The sequence below is a fragment of the Toxorhynchites rutilus genome, chromosome 2 (genome assembly GCF_029784135.1).
Source record: "Toxorhynchites rutilus septentrionalis strain SRP chromosome 2, ASM2978413v1, whole genome shotgun sequence".
Taxonomy (NCBI): Eukaryota; Metazoa; Arthropoda; class Insecta; order Diptera; family Culicidae; genus Toxorhynchites; species Toxorhynchites rutilus.
In genome coordinates this window covers 100,494,588-100,521,973 of record NC_073745.1, presented here as the reverse complement: position 1 = coordinate 100,521,973, position 27,386 = coordinate 100,494,588, and the positions used below count along the sequence as shown (strand labels likewise).

Genomic DNA, 27,386 nt, shown 5'->3' with positions numbered 1-27,386 from the left:
AATAAATTATTGATTAAATGCAACAATTTTCGAATTCAATTGTGTAAGTAAAGAATTTTAACGAACGCCATATAAAGTAAGGCACCTTGGTGTTAGGGAACACATTTCGGGGGGAACAAAAGTTCTCCCTACTTGCATATATTTGAAATGCCAATTTCCCCATGCACTTTGGTTTAGATGGATGTGTTGGGGAAACCGTAAATCGGTCCAATCAAAACGGGACAGTTAGGGCGTTTAGATAATGTTTGACATTTGACAGTTATTCAATTGATTATTTCAGGAAAAATAACATTTTATTAATTGTGATAGATGCGCAGAAATATTTCCTATCAATTGATGCAAACATCTTTTCGATCAAGAAATGTTCGAGTTCTAAGCACTCGAAATCTTTCATTTTTTCCTGCAAGTTCTGTGTTTAGGTTTTTATTTTACCTCTCATATATTCTAGTGAGACGTAGTTCCACGTCAAAAAATCAACATTTGTAAAAAAACACGTACGAACACATTTAAATGAAAATCATAACAGTACAGGACCCAAAAACATACTTTTTTTAATTCCAAAAAATCCAAAAATATTTGGATTTCCGATTTATTTTTGACTATACACCACAATGCAACACAATCAACAGAGGAAGAAAGATAGAGAAAGAGAAAGAAAGAGATAACGAGAGATAACGAGAGAACGAGATAGAAAGAGAAGAAGAAAGAGAAAGTGAGTAAGAAGAAACAAAAGAAAAGGAGAAATAGAGAAAAAGAGGAAGAGAAGAAGAGAAAAAAGAAAAAAAAGAGAGAGAGAGAGAGAGAGAGAGAGAAATAGAGGGGAAAGGAAAAGAGCGAGAAATATACATAAAGAGAGCAAAAGAGAAAGAGAAAACACAAGAAATAGAGAGAGGAAGGGAGAGAAAAAAAGAGATGGAGAGAAAACGAAAGAAAAATGGAGAGAAATTGAAAAAGAGATTGGGAGAGCGCAAAGAGAGATCGAGAGACAGCTAAGAAAAGATGGAGGGAGGAAGGGAGGAAGGGAGAGAGAGAAAAAGAGAGCGAAAGAAGGAAGAGAGAGAGAGATTGAGAGAGATCGAGAGAGAAAGAAAGAGAGAGAGAGAGAGAGAGAGAGAGAGAAAGATTGAGAGAGATCGAGAGAGAGAAAGAGAGAGAGAGAGATTGAGATTGAGAGAGAGATTGAGAGAGAGAGATCGATAATGAGAGGGAAATACAGAGAAAGAGATCGAAAGATCGAGAAAGAGAGCGAAAGATCGAGAAAGAGAGCGGAAGATCGAGAAAGAGAGCGAAAGATCGAGAATGAGAGAAAGAGATCGAGAATGAAAAAGAAAAAATGAGAAGAGAGAAACATCTGTGAGGGGGACATAAATATCGACGTTTCGTGCAAATCCAACGCTCATAGTATGTTAAAGTCATTAGTTAATTTGAAAAAATTGCTGCTGTGCCGACTGTTCGTGCCACTTTGTGAAAGCATTAGGAAATGTGTGTTTCTTAGGGTGCCAATGAATGTATGGGAAAAATCTACCCTAAAATTTCAAAAAGTTACCCTATACAAAATGTTCACCACCTCGAAGGCAATCTATGCTAAATTTCAGCTCAATCGGACTTAAGGAAGAGTGGCGCAAAGCGGTCAAAGTTTGAGTTTTTTGAAAATCGAAAAATTACCCAAGGGGGGAGTAAAGAAAATCGGGGTTTTGGAAAAAAAAATTTTGATGCCAATTATCTTAAAATGGCATAAACCGTCCAGATCTAGTGTCATCTCGAAAAAAAAATTTTTGTCAAAAATCGGAACTCTGAACTTAGTTTTTTTTTCAGAATACGAAACGAAAAGTATGGTTTAGAGTGCCAATAAAAATAGTTATCTCGATTTTTCAATCGGAACTTGCTAGGAAATGTTGATTTGCACTATAATATACCCTATTAAAAATTATTAGCTCATTCGGACTTAATTTACTGGAGTCACAAACGTTAAAATTTGAGTTTTTTGAAAAACGAAAAATTATCGAAAATTGGGGTTTTAAAAAAAATGTTGATGTCAAATGTCTCAAAAATGCATTACTCGTCGATATTTACATTTATCTCAAAAAATTTTTTTTTGTCGAAAATCCGACCAAGTCCCAAAAAAACATTTTTTTGACAACCAAAATTTTTGCCAAAAAACGATTTTCGAGATGACACTAGATCTCGACGTTTCATGCAATTTTAAGACATTTGGCATAAATTTTTTTTAAAAAAACTCAAATTTTGACCGCTTTGCGCCACTCTCCCTTAAGTCCGATTGAGCTGATAGGGTGTTTTTTCGAGGTGGTGAACATTTTTTATGGGGTAACTTTTTGAAATTAGAGATGACCATTTTCATTGGCACCCTAGTGCTCACTGTTTTTGACATGTAAAATTTGATCAACGTGTACTTGATCAAATATATTCGATGCAAAACACGACAAGCAAATAATCAGTTATATGATGCCTAAAATATTTGTTGGTCTGTTTGTTGAACTTGTCGGTACATGATTAGGTTACCTTAAATACAGCCATTCCATGCCAAACTGATGTAGTGGTTCTCAGATATTCGTGAAAAGTGGTAGTTTTTTTTTATTTTTTCGTTAGGGTGACCATTTCCGTTCTAAGGTGATAAAAAAAATTCCTTTTTTCACTTTTCTCCTAAAATGACTTTTTTCAAAAAATCATAACTTTTGAACAACTAAACCGATTCTAATGATCGACATATCAAATAAGTTGCAGAAAAATTGTGTATCCGTTGCTATTGATTGTATTATTATTTTTTATTATCTTCATGGTCTCGAAATGATTTCTAGAAAAAATATAGTGCCCTTGGTCCCGAGACCATTAAAACCATTAAAAAAGGGCAATAATAACGGGAGAAAAGTAAAATCTCCTGCATTTGATATAGACAAGGTGATTGGCTTTAATTTGATATGGCGATCATTAGAATCGGTCCAGTAGTTTAAAAGTTATGAATTTTTGAAAATAGTCATTTTAGGAAAAAAAAATAAAAAAGTGATTTTTTGAAAATTCCTAAAACGGAAATGGTCACCCTAACGAAGAAAAATTAAAAATACGGGTCTAATTGTTTGCGCTAAAGAACAAATCTACCACTTTTCACGAAAATTTTAGAACCACCATATCGGTTTGGCATGGAATGGCTGTATATCGATATAATATTAACATATTGCTGCATTAAAAAGGTATTTGGACAAGGATGAGAGAACACCGTACTTACCTCGTATGAGAGCATATTCAAACGCTGGAATGAGAAATCATTTCAATTGGTTAGGGGAGGATCCAAATTACCTAATTGCTACCTTTTGGGCCTGAGGTTCAAGTCAGACTATTTAGGAGTTCTTGAAACGGAAACAGCCCGGCAGAAAATAATGTTATAATATATATATAAAATATTACGCGGTGAATCGTATTAGATTTTCAGAGCATTTTTGTAATCAAATCAATTTTTAATTAAGCATGAATGGAATTAATGAGTTGTCTTGTATTAGTGAGAAATTATTGATTTTTTTCTCATATCCGGCAGGTCACTATCCGGTATCCAGCCGGATAGCAAATATTAGCCGGATAGGCCGGATACCGGATAGTTACCGGATATCCGTTTCATCATTTATCGATACCATCAGCCTAAAAAGCATGGTTTCGAGAAAAACGATTTTAAAGTTTCGTACAGCAGTACTTAGTACTCTCATGTAGAATAAAAAATAAAGTATGTATTACCAAAATAAACACAACTTGGAGAATCATGAACGTTCTACAAGCTTCGTCCATTCAATTCGAGAATATACCTGAAATACCAAACTAATCAATCTGACCTAAACCTATCACCCAAAAGTGAACGGCTCCATACTATTTCCGACTATAACGACTGAAAATCCTTGACATTGCTTAAACAGGAAAACGCGTCTTCCCGTCTCCGCCGCCGCGTAGGCGTCACTTCGACGCGGAGTACACGTCGGTCCATGTTCTTGAACCAAAATTGCATCACATAGCGCTTGCTATTGCTCACCCCAACAACCATTACTTCGCTAATACACCGTAATTGTCGATAGACAATAATCTGCGGACCAGATTGCCCCGTACAAATTGCAGGCCCGTAATCTTATCGAAAAACACGCTCGTGCCCGTTACCATCATCCACACATTACTATCAACAGTGTTTGAGGATGTGAATCAACACTTACTTGTAGCGCAACGGGGTGTTGCTTTTTTTCCTCTTCACGGAGCTTCTGCTGCCTCCACTGCTCACGAGCTGTATTCCAGACACCGAGGAATCGTAAGTAACGCGCCACCGAAACGGAAAGATGTGCTGACGTTTACTCCTTTAGCTGCTATGACTTCACGTTTAGAAGGGTATTATTTTTTCGCTTCACTCGTTCACTTTTTTTTTTCAATTCTCGAACCACCGATACACTTCCACTTCCTTGAGGTAACAGAGGAAAAACACAACACTACACCCTTCTTTTTTCAGTGATGAAACAATCTAGAACTTTAGACGCACAACCGCGCCAATCGGGCAGACACTATTGCACCACGGGGGGGTCTTTGAACGGGGTTGATCTCTCAACAAACTTGTTTATTTTTTTGGTCCGAGGCGAAAGAAATTGATTTTTGTCTCCTCCCGGAACCGAAGGCTGCTGTAGCTGCCGAAAGTGATTCTTCACCTTTTCTGAACCCAGCCAGTCGTGGGATGATTGACTTGATATCTGCTCTTCTGAACGACACTCTCTCACAGCCCGAGACACGGTTGCTTTCCGCCTGAACACCACTGCTGGAACTGGCCTGGAACGGAAATAAAACCAGTGAAATAACCTTCATGTTCTCTTCCGCTGCTCGGAGATTCGATATTTCACGAGAGGAATTTTGTGCGAATTTTTGTGGCAAATGATTGTCGTCGCCGTCATCGTCGTCAAGGGAGAGAGGAGCATGCGCACATGCGCATGGTAGCAACAATGACAACGATAACCGTTTGTCTGTCACAAACTCAGACGGTTTGAATGCTCCCCCCGTTGCACACTATCTCAACCTTGGGGAATGTGATATTGCAATTCAGGAATTAATGTACGGTGTTGTTGTTTTTTTTGTTTTGTTTTTTTTTTGTCAGTGTAGAGCGTCACGCCCGATTTTCGTGGCATGCGTTCTGCACGTAAACGTTTATGTAGGAAGAGAAAAGAGTTCTGGTTGAACAGCTGTCAATATCAGCTGACAGCTTTTATCCTATCATGGATTGAGAACGGTGCTGTTAACCCATTAACGACCAAGCTGTGAACAATATTTTTTTACGAATGTTATTTTGATTATTGGCGTTAAAGAAACCCCAATGTTCAAGAACTATTTTTTCCAATCTTCCATTTTCTGGGAAATGACAAAAAATCGAACATTATATTTTGAATTTGATGCCGGAAAAAGTTATACAAAATTTAATTAAATTGATAACAAGTAGCTAATCAATTGACCATATCATTATCATATGATTGCTTTTCGAAGACATGAAAAATTATCAAAGTTGAGTGGTTCCTTCTCGAAAAATATGAAAAAAAATAATAAGATTTGTTATAATGCATATTTTCACACAACCTTACACCATAAAAATAACCACATCACTTAATTGATTCAAGCTTCGCGGTCGAAAATGATCTACTTTTTTAGAAAAGTGTACTTTAAGGCTGAAACTACTCGAAAAAAAATCGAAAACCATGCGTACTTTCATATAATCGGATCTAAAACAAATATAAGAAACATTTCAACAATTTCCAAAAATCTGACTTTTTTTTAAAAAAAAGATAAATTTTCTGTCCATTATTTTTTGTTCCATTATGGCGCACTGTGCATTAAACTTCTTTAGTTGACCGCTTTGATATACAGTCAACCCTCCTATAACGCGATACTCTCGGAACACGGTTTCAATATAACGCGGAGATGAAACTGCGACAGCCCTCCTATAACGCGGTATGGTCATACCTCGCTATACGGCCGTTCTTTATACGGCATTTCGCTATTACGGTCCTCTTCAATTAAGGCACGTTTTCGATTCACGGCCTAAAATGATTCGCAATAACGGCAAAAAACTTTTTTTCGATGTCGATGAATATTGTATTTTCGAATCTATTTTTGATGCCAAATGTCTTATAATTGCATGAAACGTCGAGATCTACTGTAATCTTCAAATTTTTTTTGTCGAAAATCGGCACTGAGACTGTTGAGTCTTTTTTCGGAATAGGAGGCAAAACGTATGGTTTAGGGTGCCAATGAAAATGATCATCCTGATTTTTCATATGTTGATTTACACGATAAACATTGTTTTGTGTATTTCATCGTGTAAATCAATGTATGAACTTGTTATGTGTGTATTTTTGATTTAAACGAAATATAAAGATTAAATGCATTTTGAGTAGAGCGAGGAATGGATGTACTCTTATAGCGTAGTTTCCGTTCAACAACGTCCCATCAACTTTATTCGTGCAACCAATGCATGGTTTTAACTGGATATGTTTATATAAACATTCAAGATAATCTCTTAGCCGTTTACGACATCGGTTTCAGGCAAGCTCCGGCTTAGAGGATATTACTTCGAATTGAAGATAACATTTATTATTGATACATAACTGCTTTGCATCCCAGTTAACATACGCCCTGTTATAGATAAGTCCAGTTGAAGATAGTCCAGTTAGGGAATGACTTCTGTATACGACGGAGTGACGAATACAATAAGCATGTGTCTTCCGGGCTGCGGCAACATGGACAAATGTTCAGCGAAAAATTATATCAATACTAGGAGGATGGCAGCGATTATCATGCGAGGACCTATTGAGATCGGAATTACATCGCATCATTAAAATGAAACGAAATTAAATATTAATCTTCATGACTCATATTTATAATTCTCAATGACTCAATTCCTTCTATGATGGATTGAGCAGTAGAACCTATACGACTTACTTGTGATAGTCTGCAAATGAACATTATTCCACCGAAAAAGCCGATTATGAGTACAAACTGTTACAAACCGTTTGACGATTATGAGTACATATAACAAACGGCCCTTTTCAGGGATACTATTTAGAGTTTCAAAAGAAAAAAACTAACAGATTTCTGAACAATAAAAAGAACTACATTTTAAAAAACAACTGTTCTGAACAATTACAGTCCTACGTCAAACTTCCGTCCGTGCCCCTAGGCTCAGACCCTTCTACTTTTTGTTATATTTTTTTATCATTTCCTCTTATCTTTTGTCTCTTATCTCTTATCTCTTATCTCTTATCTCTTATCTCTTATCTCTTATCTCTTATCTCTTATCTCTTATCTCTTATCTTCTCTCTTATCTCTTATTGGTCTTCATACTACGCGGTACGAATGATGTGATTTGTACTCATTCTGAGTTTCTTATTGCGCGGTTTCCATACAACACGGTAGATGGTTTCCATTCAACGCGCTACTGCATGTGTGCATGAATCAAATAAAGGGTTATATTTTAGGAATTAATAAAACAATTTAACATAAAAATAATGAACAATGAATTAATTTTCCGTATATAACGAATATGCCTTAATAGAATATCAAGTTTTCTGCATGGAAAATTGAACAGATTTTTTGACGTAGGATTACGTCTTTCGAGAACATATTGGGGTACAAATTGAAAATCGAAAATCGAGCACATCGTGAAAATTGTCCAATTTCAAACGGTTATTGCTCAGCCATTTCATGATGGATTGATGATAATTTTGCGTCAATCGATTTCGGCACTCCATAACAATTTTCTACATTCAATAAAATAATATACGCCATGAAACTAACTATCAAATAATTGAAAAATCTCAACCTCTAACCTAACGGAAATACCCAGTCCTGATTGGTCGAAATTGATGACAGATGCGGCGGCTCATGCACTTACAATTATTGGTCAGTTATTTCCTGATCGATTTACGAGATATTTGCATCAATCGATCTGAGCACTCCATAACAATTCATCACAATGGATGAAATGATATATCATATGGAACTAACTATCAAACAATCAACAAATCTCCAAACGGAAATACCTCGTTCTGATTGGTCGAAATCGAAGATACGGAGAAATCAGCATTGCAAATACATCAAGGTAAGGGAAGCTTTTGTTCCTATCGGAATGTGTTCCCTAATAGAGACATCTAAACCCAGCTGCCTGGGGGAAATCAGCATTGCAAATACATGAAAGCAGGGGGGAACTTTTGTTTCCACCGACATGTATTCCCTAACAGAGATTTCAAATTCAAGGTTTCTGGGGGAAATCAGCATATAAATACCCACGTTGTCGACAGTTTAACAAACGGGACGCACAAATGGATAGTGCTCATTGTGACTAGCGTGGGCACTGCTGATTGCATACGTGCTGGCGAATAAGTTGGGAGCGATGAACGATTTTTTTTAAATTTTCGTTCCAATATGAATCTTTCGATGGATTGATAAACTTACACTTGTGCTAAAAGTTTTACAATGCATGATCGGTCATTGATATGAAATTTCACGAATTGAAACATTAAATGAACTGAATAGAACTTGTGTTTGATAGAATATAAATAAAATTTAAATTTAGTACTTTTAAGTTGGTTGCTTCGTGAAATTTCATATCAATGACCGATTATGCATTGTAAAACTTTTAGCACAAGTGTAAGTGTAAAACTGTATATGAAACGATTTTTTTCTCCCAAGGAAAGTTCATGCAACGAGAAAAATTGGAAAAATTAAGGAGTTCCTTGGGTTTGAAACGAAAATGAAAATGAGTTGAATAAACACTCAGAAAGTAAAAATTATAAATGAAATTACCTTTTCCATTTCAAATATATATTTTCTCTATAATAAAGTAACACTTTTTTACTGGTGAGAAAAATTGATAATTGTGTTCGATAATGATAATTATCTTATATTACATTGATGAGTTTTTTTCTTCATTTCATCCATACATAACACAGGAGCCATCTCGTTCAGGGCCACAGAGGCCGGCTTTCATCATATCTCGTTCCATCTTCTATCTAGATACGCTAGATACGCACCATCCTTCTATCATCATCACTCGGTTGTGAACAAACAATACCTAACAACCAAACAAAATGGCCCCATTCCGGGCCACCAAATCATTATCGAAGAGTTTAACAATGTAATTCTTCAAACATATCCAAAACAACAGATAGCCCAACGGAATCCTACGTCAACTATGCGGTCGTGTCTCGGGCACAACCCTGCTGTGACTTTTTCTGTTAAGGATCTAAGAACATAACAGCTTACGAACAACGCAGTTAACGGAACACTCGTGCTGCGACTTTTCTCATGGCCAAAACATCAACCAAAATATGTCGAACGGTCTCATGAGAGATATTTAATTCACGGGCTCAAACTAAAATGACGATTTCCGAGCACTATTGTTTGTAATGTATTTTACAACATTTTCAACGTTTCAGCACAAGAAATTTTGTTTGCAACACGAAATTTCACACAATATTTTTGACCAATAGAATTATCCATATCAAAAATTGCCGAGCAACAAAGTTAACTTGTTCTTAATGACACTGTGAACAAACTAAATGACAGATCGTGCTCAGCTTAAAAAAATAATAAATGTTCAGCGGGAAGATTTGAAATTACGAATTCCCAGTTTACATTTGACAGAATGTATTTATCTTTTCTCAAAATATTCACGATTGAATGGTCTGAAAATTTAGATTTTTTGTCGATATTATCGGATATATGTACCCATTTTTTAGAATCCGGTATTGTAAGAAATCGATTTCCGATTTCTTATCAGTAAATGAAGAGTATTTAAGTGAACTTTTTAAGAAAAGTACTCAACTGTTCTCCAAATTTCCAGGCGAAACCTTATAAAACAGTTTTTTTTAATTTCAGACTTTTATTTACTTTTTTATATTCACGTATATTCAGACATGGACATTTTTCAGACATTTTTAAATAGATTACAAAGATGTTTGCATCAATAGATTACGAATAATTTTACGCACCTATCACGATAAATAACATAATTATTTTTCTGAGATAAACAATTGAATAATTGCAAAATGTCAAGCATCATCTAAACGATCTAAATCTCACCTTGATTGACCTTATTTGAGCTCCTCAAAAACAATACAATTTGAATACAATTTAAATACACCAACACTACTGTGAAACAAAGCTTAGCTATCCACCGTGCATATCATTCTACCCAAAGAGGACATGAAAAATAACCCACCCACAAGCATGTGAGCTGTTCTTTGTTTGCCCTTTTTTACTAAATACAATGAAAGCCTGAAGAAAAGCGAAATATTGCGTTGAAAGCCCCACCCTTGTTTGATTCTACAGCCTGTTAATACTGCTTCTGCTTAGCCACTTTCACACCACGTCATTAAGTGTTTGGCAGCCATTCAGCTATCAATCGACGACGGCGACATCGAGGACGTCGAAAATGGCTTTTTCCAAGGCCGTGAGTTTTGAATAAGTTTCCTAAACTGGCTCGTGTTTATCGATCCAACACACACAGTGATGGTGGTACTGATACCAATGTTGAATCCCCTTGTGGCTGCATTCCGTTTGTCTAGAAGAGACATTACTAGCATTGCCAATACAAACGACATATGGCCAGATTGTTTCGCTTTCCAGGACCAGCGAATCTTTCACTAAAGATCTACTACAAATGCAAATCAATGCACCAGTTCGATGCATTCTGTAAAATCCCGAAAATCCGGAATAATAAAAAGCAAAATCATTTTTATAAATTGTAACGCGTGGGAGAGCTTGAGTGAATTTAAGACTGTTGTTTGTTGGTTGCTAACTTTCAAACCGATTATTTCTTTTTCTCGAAATCGTGCATTGTTTCCAAGTTAAAAGTATTATATTATAGCGGTTGTCTGCTAATTGGGCGGAGGGCGCGGACCAGTTATCGAGTTCTGCTCGGTAACTGAGCTGACCTCTTGTAAACTTGTTTCAATAGTCTTAAAATTGCTTTCAAAACAGGCTATTGAAATCACCAATCGGTATAAAAGCGAGCGCCGCTCGGAAATCCACTCAGTTCTAATTGAACAGCGATTGGAGCATGTTGACGCTGTTGTGGTGAAGCTCTTCGTTTATCATGAAAGCGCTGATGAACGGTGTCACCAAGAGCCTGTTTGTGCACCTTAGGCTAGACATGAATCCATCAGGAGGAGAGTGATGCCACAAACGGTTCCCCGGGAAGATCTCGAAGCAACCGCTACACACACACACATACACGCGCGGAATTCTTTCCGTTTGGATGCCATTCAGCATCGAGAAAGATCCGGAAAATAATCTGCCAGTTCCTCTGGGAATTTAAAAATACATTCATGTGAAAGAGTTTATTTGAATGTTTTCTATCCATGTAACACTGTGATCAAATATGTTTCAATCAAGTACTATTAACAGATGGTTATCGAGTTAGCATAAACCACTGGTGGGCTTCCACTATCGAGGAAAATGTGGAAATATCTAATCGTTACTGAAAATAATCTGCCAGTTCCTCTGGGAATTTAAAATTACATTCATGTGAAAGAGTTTATTTTAACGTTTTCCATCCATGTAACACTGTGACCAAATATGTTTCAATCAAGTGCTATTAACAGGTGGTTATCGAATTAGTATTAACCACTGGTGGGCTTCCAGTATCGAGGAAAATGTGGAAATATCTAATCGTTACTGAAAATAATCTGCCAGTTCCTCTGGGAATTTAAAAATACATTCATGTGAAAGAGTTTATTTGTCGCGTTTACACAATCACATCACTTACCACAGTGAATCCTGATTTTTACCTCTCCCTACTAACAACTATCCTTTCCATGATAAACGCTAGGGAACCACGCTATAGAGGCGACCCTTCTGGCCTTCGGGCGGCGAATATCATACTAACATTCCTTCCCTTCCCCTGGTGACTGTAAGGACGTGGCCGGCGTCGTTATTGACCATTCAAAGCTCGAATCACCGAGAATTGCACAACGAGAATGATTTGCTAGTCCCAAGCGTCATTCTGTGTGTTCTTTGTGCAATTTGGTTGGTTCAGGTCAATCACGGAGAGCAACTACGAATTGTACAGTCTACCCAAGCTCAAGCTCAAGCTCAAGCTCATGTGAAAGAGTTTATTTGAATGTTTTCTATCCATGTAATACTGTGATCAAATATGTTTCAATCAAGTACTATTAACAGATGGTTATCGAGTTAGTATTAACCACTGGTGGGCTTCCAGTATCGAGGAAAATGTGGAAATATCTAATCGTTACTGAAAATAATCTGCCAGTTCCTCTGGGAATTTAAAATTACATTCATGTGAAAGAGTTTATTTTAATGTTTTCTATCCATGTAACACTGTGACCAAATATGTTTCAATCAAGTGCTATTAACAGGTGGTTATCGAGTTAGTATTAACCACTGGTGGGCTTCCAGTATCGAGGAAAATGTGGAAATATCTAATCGTTACTGAAAATAATCTGCCAGTACCTCTGGGAATTTAAAAATACATTCATGTGAAAGAGTTTATTTGAATGTTTTCTATCCATGTAACACTGTGACCAAATACATTTGGTTTTGTGATTTTTCAATCAATCGCAATTAACAGGATAGCTTCTGAAGATTATTTTTCCCCATCAGTAGGATATTTCCGTATCCAATATTGTATGCGCCCGCAATCGATTATTGCTCAGTCGCCGAAAGTTCCGAGCTCAGAGAGTTCATTCCCCTCTAGTTTGCCTTCCAAATTGCCATCGTAAACCACACCTTCTCTCGATTCAATCACACACAAAAAGCATACTTAAGCGATATTCTGGTGGTGAGACACATTCATTTTTCGTAAGGACATCGACAAGACAACATCGTTGCCTAACGTGCTGGAGGAGGTGGACGGCGAAGGATCGACACATACACGCGCAGAATTCTTTCCGTTTGGATGCCATTCAGCATCGAGAAAGTTCCGGAAAGATCTAATCATTGCTGGAAAATAATCTGCCAGTTCCTCTGGGAATTTAAAAATACATTCATGTGAAAGGAAGGAAGGAAGGAAGGTCTTGTATTATAGAGACTTTAAACTTTTGCAGTTCATTCGTCTCTAGCCTTGAGAAAGGCCCTTTGAAAACTCTACTCTACTCTATTACTCTACTCCAGCGCTACCACCTCCGCCCTCTTGCCTTGAGAAAGGCACTCGATCCCTCGCCGTCCAGCTCGTCCAGCAACGATGTTGTCCAGTCGGTGTCCACACAAAGAATGTTCATGTGAAAGAATTTATTTGAATGTTTTCTATCCATGTAACACTGTGACCAAATATGTTTCAATCAAGTGCTATTAACAGGTGGTTATCGAGTTAGTATTAACCACTGGTGGGCTTCCAGTATCGAGGAAAATGTGGAAATATCTAATCGTTACTGAAAATAATCTGCCAGTACCTCTGGGAATTTAAAAATACATTCATGTGAAAGAGTTTATTTGAATGTTTTCTATCCATGTAACACTGTGACCAAATACATTTGGTTTTGTGATTTTTCAATCAATCGCAATTAACAGGATAGCTTCTGAAGATTATTTTTCCCCATCAGTAGGATATTTCCGTATCCAATATTGTATGCGCCCGCAATCGATTATTGCTCAGTCGCCGAAAGTTCCGAGCTCAGAGAGTTCATTCCCCTCTAGTTTGCCTTCCAAATTGCCATCGTAAACCACACCTTCTCTCGATTCAATCACACACAAAAAGCATACTTAAGCGATATTCTGGTGGTGAGACACATTCATTTTTCGTAAGGACATCGACAAGACAACATCGTTGCCTAACGTGCTGGAGGAGGTGGACGGCGAAGGATCGACACATACACGCGCAGAATTCTTTCCGTTTGGATGCCATTCAGCATCGAGAAAGTTCCGGAAAGATCTAATCATTGCTGGAAAATAATCTGCCAGTTCCTCTGGGAATTTAAAAATACATTCATGTGAAAGGAAGGAAGGAAGGAAGGTCTTGTATTATAGAGACTTTAAACTTTTGCAGTTCATTCGTCTCTAGCCTTGAGAAAGGCCCTTTGAAAACTCTACTCTACTCTATTACTCTACTCCAGCGCTACCACCTCCGCCCTCTTGCCTTGAGAAAGGCACTCGATCCCTCGCCGTCCAGCTCGTCCAGCAACGATGTTGTCCAGTCGGTGTCCACACAAAGAATGTTCATGTGAAAGAATTTATTTGAATGTTTTCTATTCATGTAACACTGTGACCAAATATTTTTCAATCAAGTACTATTAACAGGTGGTTATCGAGTTAGTATTAACCACTGGTGGGCTTCCAGTATCGAGGAAAATGTGGAAATATCTAAACGTTACTGAAAATAATCTGCCAGTTCCTCTGGGAATTTAAAATTACATTCATGTGAAAGAGTTTATTTTAATGTTTTCTATCCATAAAATATCCATATAATACATTTGGGTTTGTGATTTGTCAATCAAGTACAGTTAGCAGGTTAGCTTCTGAAGATTATTCTTCAGAACAAGGTTTTTCGTATCCTATATTGGATGCATAAAACCTTGTGCCTCCAACGTAACGCTCTCGTTTTCGAAGTCTCCCAAATATTCATTTATTCATTCATTCAGAATGGATTTAGATTCAACTTCAAACAAATGATCTCTAAATCAACGATAGTCCTACGTCACCCTTGCGGTTATACCATAGATATAACCCACTTCCTGTTTTTTACCGTGATATTTATTGATTTGGTCTACAATGAGAAATTGTTAAACATATGTCAAGCAGCACCATGATTCGAAAGCCGAATATCGGCTATATTTACCCAATACACGTGTTACAATTCAATCAAAACTCTTACCTCTTACCTTACCGTATTGCCTTATGCAAACAATAAAAATATTTAATACGTGTTTTTCTCACCACAGTCTTCAGATATGACACATTCAAATTTACGTATGCTATCGAGTAAAAAAGACTAACCTCTGGTAGGGATATCCATTGAATCTGACATTCATTTTACAAAACAGCAAACATTAAATCGCTCAACTTGGCGTACTAGAAATCGTATATAAAGTGAGATCGAGTCAAAATCATATACAATGTCGTTGTCGTTGTCGAGATTTTAAATCGTATAAAATCGAAAACCAGTATTTCATTGATCACTACAGATTAAGTCTTACTTAGATGTAACAAATGTATATCCGAAAGCGTATAGAATGCCAAAACACGATTTCTTATATTATGATGGAGTCATATATTGGCATAGCGATCATCCTAGTATCGCGATAAGTAATATTATACCCGCACATTCTATTCATTTTACATAGCATTGCAGAGTCAAATCGCAGATCAGTGTAAAAAGCATCGTACATCCTTATATACGGCGTTGTATGCGTATAAAATATAGCATATACGTATATCGTCTCCACTTTTGCGTGTATATGCCAGTTATACGCATCATATATCATCCAATTTCGTCTTCGATGTATATATATATCGCCTCCAATTATGGCCACTCATTCAATTTAATGTTTGCTGGGACATGCTGTGGGAAATCGTTCTACAGTAAATCATATTAGATCGTAATTGAGGCCATACTGCATCGTATTAGGAATTTCACATATCAAGATCTGTGATGTCGTATGTACAGTGTCGACGTCTGGTGGTGATATGATGATTTAGGGAAGCAAATTAATTTCTACTAGATCAGCAGGCCTAAAAGCATCTTTAAATTGGTAAAATTTAAATGAAAATTCTTCCTTCATATTATTTGATTACTTAAAAGCGTAGCACTGAACCTTAATTACCATATTTCTATATAAATTTCGAGTTATTGGAAATAAAATACAGCAATTTTCTTAATCATCGCCACCACTCGTTTTAATCATTTATACATATTAGGTTGTTCCAAAAGATTACCCTCAAAGGCCAATCGCTTCCTAAGTGTCTGGCATCATGCTGAATAGCATATTCTTCACCATCTTAATGCTTTTCACACAGAAGAGACGCCTCATCATGCACGAGCTGGTATACCCGGCATACACTGTGTCGTGCATATGCTCACACGGAGCAACTGCGCCCACGCAGGCCACTCGGTGACCTATCGTATGCACGAGACCGTCCTGCAGGCTTACGAGACTGTGCTCCGCCTTGCGTTCCACCATTCGGTGAGCGCATCGCATGTAGTCTCTATGCATGCTATCGTATCTCTCTCACGCAGGCCACTTGGTACCGTATCAGGCGGATTATCGTATGCCCCTATTACGCAGGCTGCAAGACTGTGCTCCACCTTGCTTCCAACATCCGTGACCACATTGGATGCACCCATCATGCTCTCGTTCGTACGGAACCACCAAAGCACAGATGAGTAAAAACTTTTACAACGTTCTGATACATCATTTATATCTCATAAATATTCTCATACATACAAGTTACTATGTCTATGTCTGTAATAAATCGTGTATTCGAATGACAATATTTATTTATCTGTGCCAGTTAGGTGCATCATATACCACCCAAAATATTGGATAAATGATGATGTATATACGCTGATTATACGATTTCATGTTTGCTGGGTTCTTCAATAAGTCTTCAGCTGGTCCACTTCATCTATTGCACAAATATTGTGCCAGCGAAATTCTTCCAATTCTTGTGCCAATCAAACAGTCTAGACGGCACCGGCAACAAAATACCAGCGCAGATATGCATTACCAACTCGCCAATCATTCAGCAGCAAAATACTTCAAGCGTGGAAATGAACCCATCTGCAAATTGTGCCAGCATAAACAAGTGCCCAAGTTAAAAAAAGTCTCGGACCATCGCCATACAGTTCATTTGCACCAAGTTCCAATTTTCTGCTTTTTAAATTATTCGATTACATTTTGTATGTTGAAATTTTATTTGATGGGAATAGATGAACAAAAGATATCCTTTTTTGTCATTATTGCAAGAACTGAACATACAATAACAATACAAAAGCAACCCGATACTGATAAATTGGACGTTGGTCCGAAGTCTCAAAAACTGGATCGATGTGTAGTCCTACGTCTACCTTGCGGTAATTTTCTTGATGACATTGTCAACATGAAAGTTGAGCTTGAGTTATCAACCATCATGCCAAGATATTCATCTTGCCGAAAGCGATCAATAGTCTCATCATCGAATTACGATATTTAAAAACAAAACTTTGTTCTAAACCAATAAACAAAATGTACATGGTCGGTTCTTTAAATTCGACAATTATTTTTTCTCCAAACCTTCATTGCCTCTCAGGCTAAGTCCCAAAAGGTCCTTTTTCGGCCAAAAATGTTTTTCGAGATGACACCAAATCTCGTTTCATGCATTTTTAAGTCATTTGGCATCGAGAAAAAAATTCGATTTTCCAAATTTCGGGGATCAAAAAATCATAATTTAGATCGCTTTAAGACACCCCTAATTCATGTCTAATTGAGCTGAAATTTTGCACAAGTTATTTTTTTGGATCAATAAATAAAATGTACATGGTCGGTTTTTGAAATTTGACATGACCATTTTCGTTGCCACCCTAATGGATATATTATATATACAGTCATTACATGTCAAACCGGTATATTTGGTCTTTATCGTAAAATATTAGACCCGTATTTTTTAATTTTTTCATTAGGGTGCCCATTTCCATTTTGGGATAGTCCGAAAAATTCATTTCCTTTTTTTCCGATAATGACTTTTTTGAAATTTCATAACTTTTGAACTACTGGACCGATTTGAATGATCAATATACCAAATTAAAGAAAAGTTGATATTTTTTAGAAAAATATTACGCTTGCCAAAAAGTTGGATTTTGTTTTTGTAATTATTGATTGTATTTGATTTTTGATGTTTTCATGGCTTTGGACTAGAGGACGCTATATTTTTTCAATTTTTTTTCCTTGGAAGCTGAGGCTTTTTTTACAAAACATATACAAAAATCAGAGGTGTGATTTTTGTCATTTCTAAGTTGTGATTTTTCAAATTCAACCGATTGTCCGAAAAAATCATTTTTTGCATTTTTTTTCCAAACATGACATTTCCAAAAATTCATTACTTTTGAACTACTGGACCGATTCCGATAATAGATATATCAAATTGAAGCCAATGAGCTAGTCTTATATTATATATTTCAATTGCGAAAAAATCGGATTCTTTTCGCATGGATCTTGTCTATGCGGGTGGTTGGGCTCCCATTCAAATGAAACACAAATTTCTGCATAATTCAAGAACTAAGCAAGTAAATGGAACCAAATTTGGCATGTGCAGATTCTAGATGACAAGAAATGTTTTCATTGTAATAAGACTTTCCTCCCCCTCTCTAAGGGGGGCTGTCATACAAATGAAACACAAATTTCTGCATAACTCGAGAACTAATCATGCAAAGGGGTAAGGGCAAAACTTGAGGGAGGAATCGTCCGATTTCAGATATCATCATTTTATTATATTTTCTGTAACATGTAAACATGTATTCCATGTAAGGGAAAACATGTTATTTGCAAGTGATTGAAAAATCTTGAACGAGAATTGGGCCTGAAGCTAATTAGATATTATAATGACAAGTTCTGGTAGAAGTACTAGTAAATTTATAGTATAAGGAATTTGTAAAAAGGTCAACATTAATCAATAAACAGTTCTGCGATTGAACCCATGGACGTTCGCCTAGTAAGAAAACGTGAATGTTTGAAAGTATTTAAAACAAAAAACCAGGGTCAACTAGTTTTAGTTTAGATAAAATGAGCAATAATACACTTCTCTTAGGTACTCTAAGGTTATCCCCTATAGAATTGGAAATCAAATCATCAAAAACAGTTCGTTTATTTCTGTTATTTGATAAACCAGCATTCGTCTAAAAATCTGTCATACGAATAACTTTCAAACCATCTATATACAGTGCGTAATTGCAAAGCGCTCATCGAATTCAAGAATAAGGGCTTAGTAACTGTTTTGAAAGCGCGTTTTAGATCCAAGAAAATAGCAATGACCGTGTCTTGAAATTTCGATTTTTCGAACACCAATAGGAACTATTGTGGAGGCGATCTGGAGTAGTGGTAACATCCATACCTCTCACGCAGAGATCACGAGTTCAATTCCCACTCCCGACATTCTTCCAAAAATGGAAGTAAAAGTGACGAACCAGCCGAAATGTGTTGAAAGTCACTATAATAGAGAAAAAAAATCGAAACTATTAGGAATTCCAGAGGTACATGCTTAGTTAGTAACGATTAAATAAGGTCCAGCAAGATGTGATCAATAACATGAGGGAAATCTCGAATAATTCTAGAATTAACATTATCCACTCCAGCCGTTTTTTTTAAAGCATATAACAAATAATCTATGTTCGTTTAATTTGGTTGGATGAAAACCTTCAAATCTACAACTACTATCAATCGACTGTTTTGTTTCATCAGGCACCAAGAAGAGCGGATCCATATTCCCAATACAAGATCAAACATTAACACTTTATCTTCTTTAACACAATATCTTGTTGGAACTTCCATGGTAACCGTTTTCTGGGTCATCGCTTGTTTATATCCGTACAACGTTCAATCAACCAATCACACAGCCGTTGATTTTGATAATCTAATGTTCATATCTCTTGTTATAGATTATCGAGGTTGTTGGGTATAATTTTGAAACGATCAGAATCAGTCTCCTTATTTTCCGCCAAACATAAACTCCGAGAACTACACCAGTTCGCTATTCACTGTTATATCTGCATACATTATCTTTGGTATAAATTTAGATCGGACTACACTGACCCACACCAATAGCGTCGTCTTATCACAGCTTCACACAATCTCAGAACACTTATGAAGTCACAAGATAGACGACACCTTCTTTCGACACCCTACAGATGTCCCCTCTCCGTCTCTTATCCCATCTGGTGAGCGTTATCTTCGTTCACTTGGCACTCACGGCCACCACAGTCTGTATATAAATATATGTGTGCGTGTTTATGTTTTCACATTCTGCTAAACAGTTAAAATCCTGTGTCCCAAATTCCCACACAGCACTTCGAGATCGGTCAAATTAACCACAAACCACCGTCAACAGACAATTTTCGCAACACTTCGTTCGTATCGACAATGCAACGCGTAACCGCGATGATCGTTTTTCAGTGCCAAACGGTACCCCTCACAACCAGCTGACGGTAGAACTCACCCACTATCGATTCGATTCGAGGCTTCCCTCTTGTGCAACAGCCAAGGTGAATCCAATCCAACGGTAGAATATGCGTGGGAGCGCGGGGAAATCACGGTGGGACGTGTGTATCCCGGATCGATATACTGAGAAAACGCGAGAGCCGATTGCAAAACGACACGACACCGTCTTACGGCACCACAAAACGACGCGATGTTCACCGAACAGAGTACTGAAACCAACTGACAGCCTGCCGCTACGCAACAGCACCACCACAAGGGGAGCCGGTCACGGTGGCTGGCACGACGAACCGCGAGCTGTGCCCACACTCGCTGCTCGCACGCTCGCTCAGCTCACTGCACACACATCAGAGGGGGTTCAGAATTTTGCTCACCTACTCATATGAATGAGCGGACCACTTCTTCCCGCACGGGTAGGGCCCTTTTGGGTCCAGCATGTGGCTCTTTCGGCTGCGGGGGAATGGGAACGGTGTTTGGGTCCCCCACTGACGGTGACACAATCGCGCTCGCCAGCTGAGAGTCGGGTATTCGAAACGAGAGATAGTAACGGCGCGCGTTTGCAATTCACAGCCCGAGAAACAGCAATTTGCATTTGTTCTAACCCCAGACAAGAAACAGAGAGAGAGAGAGAGAGATCTAACAAGGAAATACATTTGAGCTTCTAAATGACATTGTGTCTCGGTTGCAGTGTACTATACGATAATTCCAAGCAGAAAATTATTCTGTTATGCACATTGTTATGATAACTTATGCTGTTATGCACTTAGAATTTGTCATACAGCCATTCTATGATTTTGACGTCTTTCATTAAGGATGCCAAATCCGAATACATGTTACGTTTTTATGAAATAGTTCTGAAGATAGTAACTATTCATGCTGCGACCGTATTTTGATGATTTGTTCACCAATCGAATCGGAATTTCTCAAAGACTTGTTCAATATGCTATTCACTACAAATAAGTGATTTGAATTGACATTCCCATTTTAACATCTATGTATTTCTGTGCTCAACAACCCGTACGACACTACAACGAACAACTAACGTAACGTTGAGCCACAATTTTGGCGTAGGACTACGTCTTTCATTTTTGTATTGGGATGTATGTTCAAACTTCCAAGGCGTTACGTTGATGGCGCAAGGTTTTTAGCGTTAAGTGCAATTCCAAATGAAATCGTCCAAAAAATGCAGATTTTAGAAACATGTATTTTTTATTCGAATGAAAGTTTGTATTCCGTTTGGGTTGGAGGAAATATGAGTTTTCCACAGCAATTGGGAATTTTTTGACTAAAGCGTAACTTTTGAAAAGGGCGTATCGATTTTAGTAGGAGAAATCTTTGATAATTTATATCTAAAAAACTATGAGTCGTACCGAAATAGTGTCTTAGAAAGAGTTATAGCGTATTGATGAAAAACATGAAAAAAATATACACTGAGAAAAAAAATTAGTACTCTTTTTTTTATTTACAAAAAAAAACTTTAATTTGCAACAGAACGGGACAGTCGATGCGTCTTGCAAAGCATCAGCTATCAGCGACGCTCTGGCGGTGTCTCTACGGACCGACGAAGATTCCAAGTTGGTCAGCTGACAGCGACTCCTATAACTCGGCGATCGGAAGGGGTCTGTCCATGGCACTTTACGAAGTGCGTATCTCACGAACCGTCGTTGAACTGATTCAATTCTCTCGACACCGGTTGTGGTAATGAGGAGTCCAAACGGCCAAACCATATATTCCGTTTTATTCATTCCAACTTTGAATGTAAAACAGAACGAGTTAGAGAGCAGTAGAGGGATTTATGGCAGTAGATGTCCATGAAGTTTTTGACAATCCTGAAGATGAACCCCAGAGTTCTAGATGCTTTATTAATCATGAACGAGATGTGCGATTTTAGTGAGAGTTGCGTGTCCAAGATAACTCCCAGGTCCTTAACTTCATGAACGCACTCGATTTCTATGTCATGCAGGACGTATTTATACATTATACAGGAAACGGCAATCTTCAATTGAGCAAACCCGAAGGTAAATTTTCAAATCATCAACATATGACAGTCGTGGTCCTTCAATATCCATATTTATGTCGTTGAAGTAAATCAGAAAAATAAGCGGACCCATATGGCTACCTTGTGGTATGACAGGCGCAGCAGCGAAAAACGGAGCATTGACAATCACCAATAACGACCACTAGTCGGCGACCGAGGAGGTATGATAGGAACCATTGGAGAAGATTGCCGTTAATCCCAAGCCTGTCCAATTTGGCGACAACTATACGGTGGTTCAGTGTATCAAAGGCTGCAGTCAAATCAGTATAGATGGCGTCCGTTTGAGAGTGCTTCAACATACTGTCGGTAATGTAAGAGATAAGGCACAGTAAATTTGTGGTAGTAGAGCGACCCGTCGTGAATCCGGGTTGGTCATCACTAATGCACGGCTTGCTGAGTGCGTTTTGAGGAAGACTGATGGGATTTCGTCAGGTCTCGGGTTGAACGACGTTTTAAGCTTGAAGAATGAACTAGGAATCATCTCTGTACTGATGTTAACTCTACTCAGGGTTTGGTTAGAGAGAGGGAGGTAACTAGCGGCAGGCCTGATATGGTCGTCGCTCAATCTCTAATCGGTGAAAACGCTGGCAAATTTTTCTAAGAAAAGGTTGCAGATATCTCGGAGAGTTAAGGCTACGCTTCTGTTAAACGTCATAAATGATGGCAGACCAGCTTCATGGCGCTACTCGTTGACAAATTTACAAAACTGATTGGGACGTGATTTGAGCGGCTTTGCCAAGGTTTGCGGGACGCCTTGTAACACTTCTTCTTCGGCACATATCTGTCGATAACATAAGCCCGGACGTTGGAGAATGCTAAAGCTGCAGATTATACGTTAACGGTGTTTAATATGTCGCCCCAGTTGAAACTAGAGAGTAACTGGGTGATACCGCGATGGTCGGCATTACGAAAGTCATTAAAAACAGCTGCAGATGAGATATCGAAATCCTGTAACACATTGGTACCAACGGTAACCAGCAGAGGTGGATGATGAGGGATATGTTTCAAAAGAGGAGCAGGGCCTCGCATAAGAATGGGACTATGTCCTGCGCACTCACAAAACAGAGATCCGGACTACGGCTATTCTGATTGGTGACGTATTTAATTTGCGAGAGAGTGGCTAAGCTGTAGTTATCAAGAAGAAAAGAAGCGTTGAGGTGGATAGCCGAACGACCCAAATTCGGATAAAGAAAGCCGTTGCGAGATTTATTCCACGAGGTTCTTGGGAGATTAAAATCGCCCAGCAAGATGACTTCGTCTGATGCTTTAGCGGTTTCCAAAACACAGAAAACCGATTCGCAGTGGATCTCGAAAAGCTCGCGTTCTTGTATTCGGTCGAGAGGAATGTACAACGCGCATAGGTATAGAGTACGGTCGCCAAGTGTGATCGCTATCCATTCATGCTCTAGGCAAGTCCATTTTAGGTTTACTACAGCTCTCGCCTCGAGTCTGGAGTTCACGGCCACTAAAACACCTCCGCCCTAGCCTTACGACTATTATCAGCGTTCCTATCACAACGAAAAACTTTATAATCGTGGCCGAACGCCTGATGCGAGAGGGTACGTGAGTCTAACCAAGTCTCTGTAAGCCCAACGATATCGTGGCATTGATCCGATACAGCTATTGCCGAAAATCGTCGACATTGCTGTAGATGCCGCCGACATTCTGGTAATATACAACGATTTTCTGGTGGCGATTGATCGAGAGAACGTTGGAATGCGAAGTAGTAGACGCAGATGTCGAGATTACGGTAATAGAACTGGAATTCAAGGTGGTATCAGGCGACGGAAAGACTGAAGTGTGACGGTACTTGCCTGCTGCAGCAGACTGGAAAACCCCCGGTCTACTTCTGCCATCAGGTCCGAGACGACTATGATGTACGCTGGCTGAAAATTGCACGACTGAGGCAGACTGAGGGGCTTCCAAAGGGCTTTCCACGATGCGTCCCGGTTCAGATGTTCATCGTTGCGTGTGTCCCAGTTTCCCATGTCCGTTTATTGGCCCCAAGCGGGTTTCTTTCTGCTGTAACCCTGATGATACTCCACCGGTTTTTTGAATTGCGATTTTTGAAGTAGACATTCTCCGGCCATGTTCCCCTTGATAATGCCACATCCTTTAGCGTTTTATTCATTCCAACTTTGAATGTAACAACACTCAAGGTTGATGGATCTTTGTCCTTAGAAACCAATCTCACGACTTTTGATTCCAAGTCGACGATTAGTTCCATGCAGTTCTTTACCAAGGATGAGATATCTATATCGGATGTGCTGGGATCAAAAGCAGACAAGTATAGCCAGAACAACTCATCCGGGGGTGAAACTATTTTTACTGTTCCGGATGCTGGTTTAGTACCACGTCTAACAAGCGGTTTTTCCTCGACTTGGCGATCTTCGCGTACACGTTTCGAAGTGTTTCGAATAGGGTTTCAACATATGCGATCGAGACCCGACCACAGTGTGTCCGTCAGCTAGGTGATTGGCTTGACATCAACCTTGGATGCAAGATTACGGACAGTATCTTTTAACTCGGCAATATCGTCTTTGAAAGACTTGATGGAAGTCGCATCTGGCAAGTTATCTTCAGTACAACGCGACGGGATTTTCCGAAAATGATCCTTAGTAAACATTTTAGCGCAACCTTCACGCATCCAAAAAACATTTTTGTGTGTGCCTTCTTTTTGTTCCGCGCAACACTGTTAAAATTCTGAAATAAATCACACATATCTAGAAAAAACGTAAGAAAACATTTAAATATGAACTAGAATAGTAGTAAATCTATACGAGTTATGGCTATTAAATAACGAAACTGCGCTCCTTGAGGGCGCCCTAGAGGGGTGTGGGAAAAACGAATAGTGCGTTCGGTAGCTTGAAGTGTCTGCTATAAACGTACGAAAACACGTTTTTGTCACCATAGTAGTTTGCGAGCAGCAGTGGTTTGAATGGAAATGGGACGTGGTTTGTAGTGCGCGTCGGAAATCATGTGTGACGAAAAACACGAACAACAACGCGCCTGCCTATAACGCGCTGTCGGTTAAGCAATTCTTTGCCGATAAGGACATTCCAGTGCTCGAATATGTCCCGTACTCGCCAGATCTAGCCCCATGCGACTATTTTCTATTCCCCAAGATCAAATCCTTGTTGAAAGGTGCCCGATTTCAGTCCGTAGAAGAGGCGAAGGAAAAAGCGACGCGGCTTTTGAACGTCATCACAAAAGAAGAGTTTCAGCACTGCTTCGAACAATGGAAAAACGTATGGAAAGGTGTGTGAGGAGCCAAGGGGAGTATATTGAAGGGGGCATATGTACCGTAATTTTTGAAATATAACCCTTTTGAAGATGTACGAACCTTCTAGGGATCTCAGAAATTTTCTGAAACAAATCACAAATATCCAAAACCACACGCGAACGTATTTAAATATAAATTAAACCAGTACTGGGTCTGAAAATTACAAACACGAAAATTGTAAATATATTTTTTTTCGTACCGCACAACACTCTTAAAATTCTGAAAAAAATCACACATATCTAGAAAAAACGTAATAACACATTTAAATACGAACTAGAGTAGTAGTGAATCTTTAAAACCCCCCGAAAAAATGAAAATTTCATGATTTTTTCAGTACTGACATTTTTGATGGAATTTTTTTAATGATATTTCTCAATATACCATAATAAGAAGCATTTTCAGTATTTTTTCAAATTTTTATCTCAAAGCTATTAAGAATGGCATGCAAAAAAAAAAAGTACATTTTTCACCATAGATCCTATTGTGAACCACATAGGGATTGAAAAAAGTCAAAATTTATTATCTGGTATCCTATACAATATTTTCCATAGCGCTGGTGATTTGATTTGGGGGCACTTTGTACTTCCTTATCCAGGCAGGCCCTTTCTTTGAGAATCCTATCTTTGTTTTTTTCTTGCTGAGTAATTATCGATTTGAAAACACTGCAGTTAGTGAAATGAGTAAACTTGACATTATTTTCGCATGGAAGCGATCTGACGTGAAAGTATCGTACCGTACCTCTCACGCAAAAGGTCAATTCTCACTCTCGACATTCTTCCCAAAAAAATTTAAGTAATGTGACAAGTCAGCCAAAAGCGTTGAAGGTACTATAACACAGAAAAAAAATTCTGATCATATTCAACAAAATAGACAAACAATTTAGTAAATATCAAGTGTAATTAATAATTGTTAACACAAGTCACTCAAAATCTATAAAAACATTCAAATCGCAAACCAATCTATCCGCAACTACCAAAATATCAAAATTCTGTTCAAAATTTCAAAATTCTGTTAATGCCTTAAATCTCCGTGTTCGTTGGTTTTCAAATTGTTCCTTCGGTTTCGGATTGTTTGTAACCACACTGAAGCCTTTTTCTATAAAGTATGATGTTGAAAAAACGAGAAGATGTGTCAATTTTGCGTTGTAACCAGAACTTATGATAACCTTGATTGTACTCCTGCGTGAGCTTCTCCTGAGCTCTGTGCTGATGATAATCAACTTTTTTTTAGCGCAAAAGCTTCAATTATTAATAAATATAATAATTGAAGCTTTTGTGATAATTTTGACAAATGCGGAAACTATGAATATGCTTTTCTTTTCATTCTCCATATATGTAGCAAAAACAATTTCTTGTCACATATTTTATCTTTAATATATCGAACACACCCTAATAACAGAGCTTCATTGCTAAGTAATGTAAACTCGTACAGTTGAAGAGAAAATCTGTTGGTCTATAATAAATTGATCAACACTTTTCCCTCTTCGCGACCCATCTCATGTTTCCTGAAGTAATTTTTAATTTTTTTTTTGTTACGCCATGCACATAGGTAACCAAAAATTTTGTAAATTCTTTTTCAAAAACTTGATTGTAGTTCACTTTATCTAGCTATGTCAAAGCGTTGTGATTTCTTAAATTGAATTAGTAGATATGTATATTATCATTCAAGGTCCAACGTATTTCAAACAGTGGGGGTATGATGGACAGGTGGTTGATTTGTATAGTTGCATTATGAATTTCAATTTTCTGTCGATGGGAACCCCCTCTACTTGCTATTCTAGAATATTTAAGGTGAAGGTGGAAGCTAGCCACAAATGGCTGCCACAATGGCGCTCATTTCTGTCATCTCCCTCCCCCACCCCTCACCCGAAAATCAATAATTTTGCGAAACAGTGTGAAGAAAATGA

General features: G+C 38.1%; 1 protein-coding gene across 6 annotated transcripts in view; it reads right to left on the bottom strand.

Annotated features, from left to right (window-relative positions):
* LOC129764251 (dnaJ homolog subfamily B member 6) overlaps positions 1–27,386 on the bottom strand; it is a 299,378-nt gene that overhangs the window by 220,290 nt on the left and 51,702 nt on the right. For 2 of the 6 annotated variants that reach the window (XM_055763163.1, XM_055763169.1), the window contains exon 3: positions 4,206–4,803. The exons of 1 other annotated variant lie outside the window; for it this stretch is intronic. The gene's annotated coding sequence lies outside the window, so the exon portion shown is untranslated. Of the gene's footprint in view, positions 1–4,205; positions 4,804–19,757; positions 20,056–20,160; positions 20,394–27,386 lie in introns of those variants that run through there. 3 more of the 6 variants (XM_055763164.1, XM_055763165.1, XM_055763167.1) reach the window with 3 other exon arrangements.